The sequence below is a fragment of the Schistocerca piceifrons genome, chromosome 1 (genome assembly GCF_021461385.2).
Source record: "Schistocerca piceifrons isolate TAMUIC-IGC-003096 chromosome 1, iqSchPice1.1, whole genome shotgun sequence".
Classification (NCBI taxonomy): Eukaryota; Metazoa; Arthropoda; class Insecta; order Orthoptera; family Acrididae; genus Schistocerca; species Schistocerca piceifrons.
Genome location: NC_060138.1, coordinates 987,025,219 through 987,039,291, shown reverse-complemented (window position 1 = coordinate 987,039,291; position 14,073 = coordinate 987,025,219). Strand labels below are relative to the sequence as shown.

Genomic DNA, 14,073 nt, shown 5'->3' with positions numbered 1-14,073 from the left:
GCTACTCACCATATAGCAGAGGTGCTGAGTCACAGGCAGGCACAACAAAAAGACTGTCAAACAAGTAAGCTTTTTCCCAAAAAGGTGTGTATGTGTTGCATTTGTGTGTGTGTGTGGGGGGGGGGGGGGGCGGGGGTTGCTGTTGTCTATTTTTGACAAAGGCCTTGTTGGCCAAACACTTATTTTGTGACAATCTTTTTGTTGTGCCTGTCCTGCGACTCAGCACCTCCACTACATGGAGAGTAGCAGCTATCCTTTTCATAATACTGTTACATTCCATCCTGGATTTTCGACTATTCTTTCTCAAGTGCCATAAATTTATTTATATTTCAAGTAGAACTGCTTGAGAGTTGTGGCTTGAAAGTGGGTGTGCAACATCCACAAACCATATCAAGTACTTGTTTTGTGTCGTGATTGATCAGATATGTTCCAGAGTAGTCCTTGCAGGTGTGTAGAAAATGTTGGCTTCTGAATTTCTATTTTGACTCTTTTACAGCTGCAAAAAACTCTACATGAACTTTCTTTCCTGCAAACACCATCCAGAAAGAAAAGAGAGACTGTAAAATTGTAATTATTTAAAAATAACATTTCATAGCTGTTTAAAATGTCTGAATGAAGACTTTTATGCAATTTTGCATTGTTCACGAACATTCTAAAATTTTTTTCTTCCTTTCAAAAATAATTTTGCCTTTGTGCCAATATTGTCTTTTTGTTTAAGATTAAAAAAAACTGTACTTGTAAAATATTCACTTAAACATATATTTCAATTAGGCGATGATTACAATTACAAGCCTTTGAGTTTTCATCAGACTGTTAAAAACCAAACAGTTTTCTGCAGTACTCATTTAGAACAGAGTATGTAATTGTCAGATTCAAATAATTTCCCTTAAAGACTTAAAATGTGATAGAAAATATAAATATGTGGAGTGAGTTTAGTGAACAGTGACTCAAAAAGTCACATGGTGATTTAGTGGCATTTGGTGTATGTAAAATGGAAGTTGAATTCTTTTTCATTGTTCTGTTTTTCAGTCACTGAAGTCTGCCACTGGAAGACTGCCTCTTCATCCAGCACCTGCATTTTAAGAATATGTGAAGAGTATGACTGAATTATATGACCAGTGGGACAAAAAAACCATTGTGTTCAGAAACAACTTTTTGGTTTATACAAGTGATTTGTATTTGCAAAACTTGAACTGCTTAGACTAAAGTTTTATTTTTGCTGTTTTACAGGGTGATCTTCTCTGTAGCTCAGGAATTTTAAAGTGAATGTAATACTTATAGGTTAGTGAAAACTGTTTGAAACGCAAAACTACAAGCTTTGCATGTTCATTAATTTTCTCTCTTTTTTTTGTGCTCTATTCCTTTTTGTATGGGTGAAGAAGAGTGATGCATAGCTGTTACAAGGAGTAGTAAATCATTATTTACATAAATGAATTACTGTGCCTCTTACCAGCATCAAGATTGTGACAAATAAATTTCCACAATAACTTGTGTAATGTTTCAACTACTACTTTAAATTAGATGATTGAAGGCAGTATTTAAGTGATAGGTGATCACTGCTGTTGTATAGTTACAGAAATTTTGTAAAGAACATGTGTTTGATATGCCACTGGCAGTTCTTTTCTCCAATTACAGTAAGTTCTTTGTGAACCAGATCCCATTGTTTTCATGATGGATCACTCTTTTGGATGGCTTACATTACAGATTAGATTATCATCATGAAAGTCGTATTTTTTCTTACTAAGCTTGTTAATTGCAGATAAGAGTGACAGTAGATCTCACAGTTTTTATTCTCTTTAAACCCTTTGCATGAGATGTTCAACAATAAATTTCTCAGTTCCATTTTTACGCAATGGGACTTGATGTTTACCACTGTTTGCCGTCCGTGATCACTGTACCCAGTTTGGCACCCAAATTGATTAGAGTTCACATTATTTCAAATAATCTTTTCATGTGATGGAAATTTCTACCGTAAATCATATATCACATTGGCATTTGGGAGTTTTGTCACACAATATGTGACTCTGTGGCCAGTGCAATAGAAACATTAGCAGAATCTCTCTTCATGTGTTGTCTTCATGATAATTGTCTGTGTCATGCCTTAATATCTTTGTTTCCTACTTTTTAAAGTTTGAATCATATTGTCAAACAATTGAAGAAATTTGCGCAACATCAAAGATGGAAAGAGTAGAGGAACATATGTGACCTCTTTTCATGGAGTCATAATAGTAGGTCTTCTAAAGTTTAGGAACATAAACAGTGTGGCAGTGAAAGTATTCTAAGAAATTTTATGTACCTAATGTTTTGAATTTCTTTACTTTTGTTATTGAAGACTTCATTGTTGAAGTAGTAAAGAAAACCTTGTGGCTGAATTATTATTGTATTGTAGTTATTGAAGACAAAGATCTGTAACTGTTTGTAGTGTCATACCTTTGTATAAATAAAGATGAATCTCCTTGTGTATGCTGCAGTAGCGTAAATTCATCAAAAATATTTTTCAGTAATGTTTTTACAATTACTTTTTAAACAGTAGTGATCATGTATTACGTTGTGTATAGCGCTATTTAAACTCTAATGGGTGATCAACATCAGAACAAAAAGTATTATGAAATATTTGGAACGTGTAAGAATGTTTGTGATCATGTATGGACAGTTACCTTCATTATATGTGCTGTTAAAAAAACTTTTCTTTTCGTGTTGATGCTTGTTTTTTGGTAAACTTTTCCAGTAAAAAAATTATGCTTTTTTCATTCTTTTAACACAAATTTGGGATATCACTCATGTTAACTTTTTTTGAACAATAAATGTAAATGTGAAAGTGATCTTGCAGGTTATATGCAGAAATGAAAACCAAAGTCTCAGGTCTTGGAAAGAAGGCCCCTTTCATTCAAATTGAAATTTTTGAATAAAATTCCTATGCAGTTTCTTTTCATTTTGTTTCCTGTATGATGATTTTTATGAAATAAAATGTCATTCAGTATATTTCAAGTTCCCAAAATCTTGTTGCAGTTTCAACAATGCTTAACTTCCTTGAATACAAAATAGAAAATTCAGCTTACATTTCTTCCATGTATGGAAGAAATCCATTGTATGGATTTCCTTTTACATGGCTCTCTGATTTTTGTGAGCTTTTTGTGTTATGTTAATTTTATATGTCACACATTTTTGTTAAGTAAGAAGTAAACAATGGAAAGTCCAGTATAGGGTAAGAATAATAATAATGGAAAGGATAGATTGCAGCTTACCACTTAGAAGAGATGTTGATTTGCAGACAGGCGCAAGAATACTAGAAAAATTTAATCTTTTGGGCAAAGTCCTTCCTCAGAAGCAGGATTCTCACACATTCAAGCAGCAGCAGCAGCAACAAGAACAACAACAAGTGCTGCCCGCAAGAATGTGGAGATACATGGAGGGGAGATATAGCATTGGCTGGGTTTGTAGTGGGGGAGGAGAAAAGAGAAGAAAGTAGAAAAGAGGAAAGGACTTTGTAGGCACATTGGTAGGATAGAAAGTGAATGTGTGTACTGTAGCAGGAGTAGGAAAGGGGATAGGGAGGTGGAGGATAGGGACTAGCCAAGGTTGAAGCCGTGGGGGTTACAGGAACAAACGATATGTTGTAAGGATATTTTCCACCTGCGCAATTTAGAAAAGCTGGTGTTGATGGGAAGAACCCAGATGCACAGGCTTTGAAACAATCATTAGTGACTAGGATCTTCCCCCCATCCCTACCCTGCTATCCCTCCCCCTCCCTGCCCCACAACCCATCCTTACTTGCACCACCCCCCTAGCAGATTGCTACTTACATCAGATGCAGTTGTAGTTGGGCCCTAGTGGCCAGAGACAGTACCATGTGTCTGAATAGTTGAGTGAATGTTAAGAATTCTACTTCTGGGGCAGGACTTCGTCCAAAAGCATAAATGTGTTTAGTATTCTTTTCACTGTGCCTGTGTGCAACTCATCTATGTGGTAAGCAGCACTCTGTCTTTTCCATTGTTATTGTAACAAGTAAATTATTCACTGTCCATGGATTGTGAAACTGTTAATATGTAAAATATAAATAACGTTTGAAAGGTGCATCACTGTGCTGTTCTTAAACAGCTAAGTTTTGTGTTCAGGTGGTAGGAGTGTTACTGCTGAAATAAATAAAATGAAGAAGGGATACAGTGCACCTTATCTCATAAATAATGCGGCTAACAATGTCTGATGTGAAAAAGTCTAAAGTTTCTTGGAACATCTTGTTGTGCATAACAACTAGGTTTTGAATTTACATTGTTTCTGCCATGACAACCTGTAACGACTGTATCCCTCCAGTTTGTGAGAACTTGTTGTGAGACACAATTTTAGCCCACTCTGCTTAGATACACTTTATTAATATTGAGGAATCTTTCATGCTGTGAATGTCTTTTCTGAAACTTGTTTGTCAATACTTTTCATATTTCTGTTTTATAGTACACATTACAATTTTGTTAGTACAAAGTGCATGTAAAGATATTTGTATTGTCATTCTCCGTTGAGTCTTGCCAGATTGCAAATCTTGATTTTCATGCTCATGAGCCATTCTTGTTGCTATCCATAATCACAAATTGACATTAGCTACAATATGTCCACCTCATGAAAGGAATGGTCTCAGTATCATTAAAGTCTTTAAGTTACACCATATAATTCACATAAACTGTTTTTGAAGACTTGTCAACATTACTCCTCATGTCTGCTGTCTCCAAGCCATTCTGTTGTTATTGAATACTATTATGTTATTCTGTGAGAGATGTATTGAATTATATATCATACATTTGAAACTGTGTATTGTAGCTTATTTGTTGTAAGAAAATTTGTTCATTTCCCTATTGCAAATGGTTGAGAATGCTGCTATGAAGTAGGTTATGGTGTATATTTGATACTGTTTCTTACCTTTCCTAACATAACTATTGGGGACATAAATGTGTGTGTAGTTTATTTTTTTCCATACAACATTGTAATTTTTGTATACAAGAAACCAGAACTATAACATAATCTGGAGGTGCTCTGTTTCGTGCATTAGCAGGGTAATTGACGACAATTCCATTTGTGCTGTAGTTAATGTGGACTCTGTCTTTAATAATAGCATTTGCGTTTTTGAGTACTTGTGGCCTTAAAAAAACTCAATGCATTTATCCAAGTGTACATGACACTGAAAAAAATATTGATTTTAGTATTATAATCCACCTAGGCAAGAATGAAGTAAGAAAGTATTTGATCTTACTTCGTGAACATTATATTCTGAGGCAGCTGTCTTGAATAAGTAATAAGAGTACTAAAAGTGTGCCTGTTACTAATACAGAAATAATTCTTGAGGTGTAAGCAAAACTCTGGAAAATGTTCAAAAAGGGCTACCTAAAGATTGAGAATATTACCAGGAAATGTAAGCCTGTCATGTGACTGATTCTGTGTTTTCATTGCCTTATGAAAGCATTTACGTAAACTCTTGAAACACTTTGTGCCATAGGGCATATAAAAAAAAAAGTCATTTGTAATTGATAATTAATCTGCAAACCTTTACCTGTGTACTTCAGAACACACTTAATATTGAGATTATGGAACAGATATTGTCATTCATATAAAAAACTGTTTTTGTGTTTTCTTTGCACTAATATCTTGGCATATTTGTTGAAATTTATGCTAAAATCTTGGCTATTGTAATAACAGTGCTATTTAACCAAAGTCGTAATGCCAGACATGGTTGCTGGTGCATTTTTAATATTCTAGTCAGAGATAATTTGCAAGATATATTCTGTAGTGATATTTATCTAGTTTGTGATTTTTTAAAAGAGGGAGTTGTTTTAAGGTTTGTCATACTATATTAATATTTTTTTATTATTTAAGCTTCGGCTTTCATTATGTAGTGTTTTGTACTCAAGGCCAGAAGAAGAAAGTGATGAATGTTGTACATTTACTTTCATAAATTTTATATGAAACCTTGAGATAATAGTTATTTGTCTGACATATTTATAACATACAACTGTATTTAGTTTGTGATGTGTTAAAACAAAAAGAACTAGCAGTCACAAGCAGCACAAAGTGTAATTATTTTCTTTGTAATTGTATGTGTATGTAAACAAAAAAAAAAAATAGTTACAGCACAAAATTTAATTAGACTGAAGGGCCATTGTTTTTGTTTGTGATGACTTTACTTCTTAGTGGATGATGTTTTTATGGAGAATAGAAAATCTGTTTCAGTGTATAATATCTTAAATATTAAAATTTGCCAGCTCTGTTCCAAAAACATTGAGATAGGGAGAAAAGAGCATTTAAACTCAATTGTATGGAGGAGTAACCATTCATTTTGTTCAGCAAGTGACACAGTTTGACAGAGGGTGGGCCTCATCGTGGAGTTAAGACATTTTCTTTATGTTAATAGCTCATATTATCTGTAATTGTATGTAATTGACCAAGTTTTTCCAGTTGGTGGTGCACTAATGTTTGTGAATGTCTGTAAAAAGTGTCCCTTAAATTAATATTTATTTCAGAATATTGAAATTTGAGGAGTATAAAGACAGGATTTGGCCCTAACACTCAACTTACTTCTGTTAATTGTTTCTGAGCCTTGTGTGGTTCATTCTGAATGGAGCAAAGGACCCCCATGTGCATCAACCAAGCTTATTCTTTTACTGTAATATGAGATGATTATTTCATAACTAAAATAATAGTAAATTCAGACATCTAATCTTTTCCATTGTAGTGTTTGTGGTTAATGTGCTTCTTGCTTCATTTAAAAACAAATTTGACGGCTCACTCAAGTGGTCTGAAAACTGCCTGTTTGACTGTTATTCTGTGGTGTCTAGAATCAAATTGATCTGTTAATTTATGGCTGCCTTTCTGCTCTTATTGTACACTGTAAATATGCTATAGAGAATTTTGTAATACATATATCCTGATCCCAGTTGACATGTGTTTGCAGTAATTTGATAGGAATCTGAAGGACAGGAAAAATGCCGAACATACTGTACAGCTAAAATCACTCCATTTTCTGTTATTGGGAATGAAATCTTTGTTCTTTATATGGGAACATAAAATGTCAGTTCTTCAATTATCAAGGGTATTTAAATTTTCAAATATATTTCCCAGTAAAATAGACAGCATCACAGTTGCTGCCTCACGTTCTATTTGCTATCCCAATTAGATGGAGTTTGATTTTTCATTCGTCAGTAAATGATGGTCTGCCAGTTGCAACTAGCATATTTTTATAATTCCTTTCTGTTGCCTTTGTATTGAGGCGTAACATTACTCTTTTTGTGTGATCAACTATATAATTGCTACAATAATCAGTTCTATAATGCTGTTAATTTTTGAGTGGAGATGAAGATCAAACTATTTTCCTTCGCATGCATCAAATGGAAACTGGATAGAGACGTGATTGTCCCCTTTGCGATAAACCCTGTTTTTCCTTATAGTTAATTCATGTTCTGAAAGTGCCACAGACATAGACAATGGCTCTGTGGAATACCTATGTAGAAAATATAAGTCCTCTCAGTTAAACTTTTCAGATGTTGTTTCTCTGAAAGTAAAAGGACTGTTCTGAGTCATCACTGATATTATATATATATGTATATTAAGTTTTGCCAAATTATTTTGTATGATTAAGAAATAAAATTTAAAAAGTTATACTTGCAGTCTTTTATTCAACCATATTTTCTTAACATTCCTTCCGTCCTAGTCAGAACTCAGTGACAGAGATTTTTATGTCTGAAACTTTTATTTTCTGAGAATTTATATACACAGTTTTACATTCTATAAAATTTTGAAAATATTTTGTATGTCAAGGTGTACACCTGATCATAATATATTAAATCAGAGCTGAGCTCATGACCACATGATTTCCGTTATACATCCAGTTGAATGATATCAAGTATTGTTCATGAGAAATCTACGTGGCACCGTAAGGCAAAGCAGCACTGAAGGAGATCTTTAATTTTGAAAGTGGGGTGGGCTGCAAGGTCTCTAGTGATAGCATACATACAACATGACAAAGCAGATAAAAATAGTCAGCTTTAGAGGAGTATAAATGAAAGATTAACCCCAATAATATCCACAGATTTCTAATGTTAAAAGAAGGCAATGTCCATTACATCTGATACTTGGTCAGTGGTAGACTGACAATAGACTGAACACCTCAATATGACTTAACAGTAATGGACATTCCTGGATGGAACAACACATAAAACAAGGGAAAGGTAACCACTCACCTGTAGTGGACTGATGTGAAACACACAACAGAAAACTATTCATACAACCTTTCAAGCTCTTGCTCTTTTTGTAATCAAAGTACACACAGACACCCAAAAATACACTCCTGCAGAGAGACTCTAGCAGGGGTGCATGTTTGTCTGTCTTTATTGTTGTGTGTGAATGTATGTACTTTTACACGAAAAAGAGCAAGAGTTCGAAAGCTAGTATGAATACTGAATAAAATGTTCTCGGGTTTCCAGCCATGTCAGGTAATTAAAATTAGATGAGCTTTCGGTCAAGCACTCCTTGGCCATTGTCAAGTGGTATGACTGCTGGAATGCCCCTTATATACACTAGCTGGTGGCTGTAATGTTACTGATGCCCATGGCATTGCCATATATGAGCATATATTATTTGCTGATGGCAATCATGACTGTTTACAATGCTGGTATCATTTTCTTTGTTTGAGAGTAGGGCCAAATCCTTTCAAGGGTTGATTTACACGCTAAGCCTAATGCATAGAGTGATTCTTGAAGGGCATTGTTTAGTTGCTGAAGAGGTAATTCTCAGCATTGTTAATGTGGCAACTAGATCCCACAAACAGTAAAAGTAGAAAACTCTCACATGTATCCCAGGCTTCACAAAAAAAAGTGTGCCACCCAGCTACTGCCTAGTGGAGAGTTCATTATATAAAAAATTTGTACCATTTAACAGCCTTACAACCTGATTCAGTGAGGCTAAATGGCCTGTATTTGAATTTTAATCAACAAATTACTGCTCTGTAATTTTGTTTTTTTCACTTTGCTTTATGCCAGTCATTTCCATCTCAAGTAGTCTACAGGCAGTGCCCCAAATTTGGGTCCGTTGAGCCCCCAGGCATAGCAAAAATTTTGGATCCCGCAAAAAAGTGTGTGTTGTTGCCATTGTGGTCTTCTGTCCAAAGACTGATTTGATGCAGCTCTCCATGCTACTCTGTCCTGTGAAAGTCTCTTCATCTCCGAATAACTACTCCAACTTACATCCTTCTGAAGCTGCTTACTGTAATCATCTCTTGGTCTCCCTCTGCAATTCCTCCCCCCCCCCCCCCCCCCTCACACTTTCTGCCAGTATTAAACTGATGATCCCTTGATGTCTCAGAATGTGTCCTGCCAATCGATTCCTTCTTCCAGTTGGGTTGCGCCACAGATTTCTTTTCTCCTCAATTCTGTTCAGTACCTTCTCATTAGTTATGTGATCGACCCATATAAACTTCTGTAGCACCACATTTCAGAAGCTTCTTGTCTAAACAGTTTATCATCCATGTTTCACTTCCATACATGGATAAACTCCGTACAAATACTTTCAGAAAAGACTTCCTGACACTTAAATCTATATTCGATGTTAGCAATTTTCTCTTCTTCGGAAATGCTTTTCTTGCCATTGCCAGTCTGCATTTTTCATCCTTTCTGCTTTGCCCATTATCCATTATTTTCCTGACCAAATAGTAAAACCCATGTACTACTTTAAGTGTCCTGTCTCCTAATCTAGTTCCCTCAGTTTCACCTGATTTAAATCGACTACAATCCATTGTCCATGTTGACGTTCATCTTATATCCACCTTTCAAGACACTGTCCATTCTGATCAACTGCTCTTCCAAGTCCTTTGCTGTCCCTGACAGCATTAAGATGTCATTGGCAAACCTCAAAGCATTTATTTCTTCTCCCTGATCTCTAATCCCTTCTCCAAATTTTTCTTTGGTTTCCTTCACTGCTTGCTCGATGTACAGATTGAATAACACCAGGTATGTGCTACAAGCCTGTCTCACTCCCTTCTCAATCACCATTTCCTTTTCATTCTCCTCGACTCTTATAACTGCTGTCTGTTTTCTGTACAAGTTGTAAATAGCCTTTTTCTCCCTATATTTTACTCCTGTTATCTTCAGAATTTCAAAGAGAGTATTCCAGTCAATATTGTAAAAAGCTCTCTCTGAGTCTACGAATGCTATAAATGTAGGTTTGCCTTTCCTTGTTCTATGTTCTCAGATAAGTTGTTGTGTCAGTACTGCCTCGCACATTTCTCCGGAATCCAAACTGATCTTCTTGAGGTTGGTTTCTACCAGTTTTTCTATTCTTCTATAAAGAATTCATGTTAGTATTTTGCAACCTTGACATATTAAACTGATAGTTCGGTAATATTCAACCCTGTCACTGCCAGCTTTCTTTTAGGATTTTGTATTATTATACTCCTCTTGAAGTCTGAGGGTATTTGCCTGTCTCATATATCTTGCATACCAGCTGGAAGAGTTTTGTCATGGCTGGCTCTCCCAAGGCTATCAGTAGGTCTGACTGAATGTTGTCTACTCCTGGGGCCTTGTTTTGATTTAGGTCTTTCAGTGCTTCGTCCATTTCTTCTCACAGTGTCATATGTCCCATCTCATCAGCTACGTTCTCTTCCATTTCTATAATACAGCTTAAAAGTTCATCTCACTTGTACAAACCCTCTATATACTCTTACACATTTCAGCTTTCCCTTCTTTGCTTAGGACTAGTTTTCCATCTGAGCTCTTGATATTCATACAGGTGATCCTCTTTCCTTCAGAGGTCTCTCTAATTTTCCTGTATGAAGTGTCTATCTTTCCCCTAGTGTAATATGCTTCTAAATCCTTACGTTTGCCCTCTAGCCATTTTACAATTCCTGTCAATCTCATTTTTTAGACTTTTATGTTCCATTTTGCCTTCTTCATTTGCTGTATTTTTGTATTTCCTCCTTTCATTAGTTAATTCCAGTACCTCCTCTTGTCACCCAAGGATTTCTACTAGGACTTGCCTTCTTACCTATTTGATCCTTGGTCGCCTTGACTATTTCATCTCTCAAAGCCACCCATTCATCTTCTGTATTCCTTTCTCCTGTTCTGGTCAATTGTTCCTTAATGCTCCCTCTGAAACTCCACAACCTCTGGTTCATTCAAATTATTCCGGTACCATCTCCTTAATTTCCCATCTTTTTTTCAATATCTTTAGTTTTAGTCTACAGTTCATTACCAATAAATTGTGGTCAGAGTCCACATCTGCCCTGGAAATGACTTACAATTTAACATCTGGTTCTGAAATCTCTGTCTTACCCCTATATAATCAATCTGAAATCTTCTGGTGTCTCAGGTCTCTTTCATGTATATAATCTTATGTCAAAATTCCTAAACCCAGTGTTAGTGCTCTGTGTAAAATTCTACCAGGTGGCTTCCTCTTTCATTCCTTTCCCCTAGTCCATATTCACCTACTATTTTTCCTTCTCTTCGTTTTCCTACTATTGCATTCCAGTCCCACAACACAATTAAATTTTTGTCTCCCTTAACCATCTGAATAATTTCTTTTGTCTCATCATACATTTCTTCATGCCTTCATCATCTGTGGAGCTATTTCACATATGAACTTTTACTCCTGTGGTGAGTGTGGGCTTTCTGTCTATCTTGGCTATGATAATGAATTCACTATGCTGTTCACCCCCCCATGAACCATGGACCTTGCCGTTGGTGGGGAGGCTTGCGTGCCTCAGCGATACAGATGGCCGTACCGTAGGTGCAACCACAACGGAGGGGTATCTGTTGAGAGGCCAGACAAACATGTGGTTCCTGAAGAGGGGCAGCAGCCTTTTCAGTAGTTGCATGGGCAACAGTCTGGATGATTGACTGATCTGGCCTTATAACATTAACCAAAACGGCCTTGCTGTGCTGGTACTGCGAACGGCTGAAAGCAAGGGGAAACTACAGCCGTAATTTTTCCCGAGGACATGCAGCTTTACTGTATGATTAAATGATGATGGCGTCCTCTTGGGTAAAATATTCCGGAGGTAAAATAGTCCTCCATTCGGATCTCCGGGCGGGGACTACTCAGGAGAACATCGTTATCAGGAGAAAGAAAACTGGCGTTCTACGGATCGGAGCGTGGAATGTCAGATCCCTTAATCGGGCAAGTAGGTTAGAAAATTTAAAAAGGGAAATGGATAGGTTAAAGTTAGATATAGTGGGAATTAGTGAAGTTCGGTGGCAAGAGGAACAAGACTTTTGGTCAGTTGATTACAGGGTTATAAATACAAAATCAAATAGAGGTAATGCAGGAGTAGGTCTACTAATGAATAAAAAAATAGGAGTGCGGGTTAGCTACTACAAACAGCATAGTGAACGCATTATTGTGGCCAAGATAGACACAAAGCCCATGCCTACTACAGTAGTACAAGTTTATATGCCAACTAGCTCTGCAGATGATGAAGAAATAGATGAAATGTATGACGAGATAAAAGAAATTATTCAGGTAGTGAAGGGAGACGAAAATTTAATAGTCATGGGTGACTGGAATTCGTCAGTAGGAAAAGGGAGAGAAGGAAACATAGTAGGTGAATATGGATTGGGGGGAAGGAATGAAAGAGGAAGCCGCCTTGTAGAATTTTGCACAGAGCATAACTTAATCGTAGCTAACACTTGGTTCAAGAATCATAAAAGAAGGTTGTATACCTGGAAGAATCCTGGAGATACTAAAAGGTATCAGATAGATTATATAATGGTAAGACAGAGATTTAGGAACCAAGTTTTAAATTGTAAGACATTTCCTGGGGCAGATGTGGATTCTGACCACAATCTATTGGTTATGAACTGCAGATTGAAACTGAAGAAACTGCAAAAAGGTGGGAATTTAAGGAGATGGAAGCTGGATAAACGGAAATAACCAGAGGTTGTAGAGAGTTTCAGGGAGAGCACAAGGGAACAATTGACAGGAATGGGGGAAAGAAATACAGTAGAAGAAGAATGGGTAGCTCTGAGGGATGAAGTAGTGAAGGCAGCAGACCATCAAGTAGGTAAAAAGACGAGGGCTAATAGAAATCCTTGGGTAACAGAAGAAATATTGAATGTAATTGATGAAAGGAGAAAATATAAAAATGCAGTAAATGAAGCAGGCAAAAAGGAATACAAACGTCTCAAAAATGACATCGACAGGAAGTGCAAAATGGCTTAGCAGGGATGGCTAGCGGACAAATGTAAGGATGTAGAGGCTTGTCTCACTAGGGGTAAGATAGATACTGCCTACAGGAAAATTAAAGAGACCTTTGGAGAGAAGAGAACCACTTGTATGAATATCAAGAGCTCAGATGGCAACCCAGTTCCAAGCAAAGAAGGGAAGGCAGAAAGGTGGAAGGAGTATATAGAGGGTTTATACAAGGGCGATGTACTTGAGGACAATATTATGGAAATGGAAGAGGATGTAGATGAAGACGAAATGGGAGATAAGATAATGCGTGAAGAGTTTGACAGAGCACTGAAAGACCTGAGTCGAAACAAGGCCCCGGGAGTAGACAACATTCTATTAGAACTACTGATGGCCTTGGGAGAGCCAGTCATGACAAAACTCTACCATCTGGTGAGCACGATGTATGAGACAGGCGAAATACCCTCAGACTTCAAGAAGATTATAGTAATTCCACTCCCAAAGAAAGCGGGTGTTGACAGATGTGAAAATTACCGAACTATCAGTTTAATAAGTCACAGCTGCAAAATACTAACGTGAATTCTTTACAGACGAATGGAAAAACTGGTAGAAGCCGACCTCGGGGAAGATCAGTTTGGATTCCATAGAAATGTTGGAACACGTGAGGCAATACTGATCTTACGACTTATCTTAGAAGAAAGATTAAGAAAAGGCAAACCTACGTTTCTAGCATTTGTAGACTTAGAGAAAGCTTTTGACAATGTTAACTGGAATACTCTCTTTCAAATTCTGAAAGTGGCAGGGGTAAAATACAGGGAGCGAAAGGCTATTTACAATTTGTACAGAAACTAGATGGCAGTTATAAGAGTCGAGGGGCATGAAAGGGAAGCAGTGGTTGGGAAAGGAGTGAGACAG

At 36.6% G+C, this 14,073-nt stretch overlaps 1 protein-coding gene across 2 annotated transcripts in view; it reads left to right on the top strand.

Annotated features, from left to right (window-relative positions):
- The window catches only part of LOC124777354 (ras-related C3 botulinum toxin substrate 1), a 124,284-nt gene extending 116,644 nt beyond the window's left edge, over positions 1-7,640 (top strand). For both annotated transcript variants that reach the window (XM_047252767.1, XM_047252843.1), the window contains exon 7: positions 1,030-7,640. The gene's annotated coding sequence lies outside the window, so the exon portion shown is untranslated. The remainder of the gene's footprint in view (positions 1-1,029) is intronic.
- Positions 7,641-14,073: the final 6,433 nt, after the last annotated feature.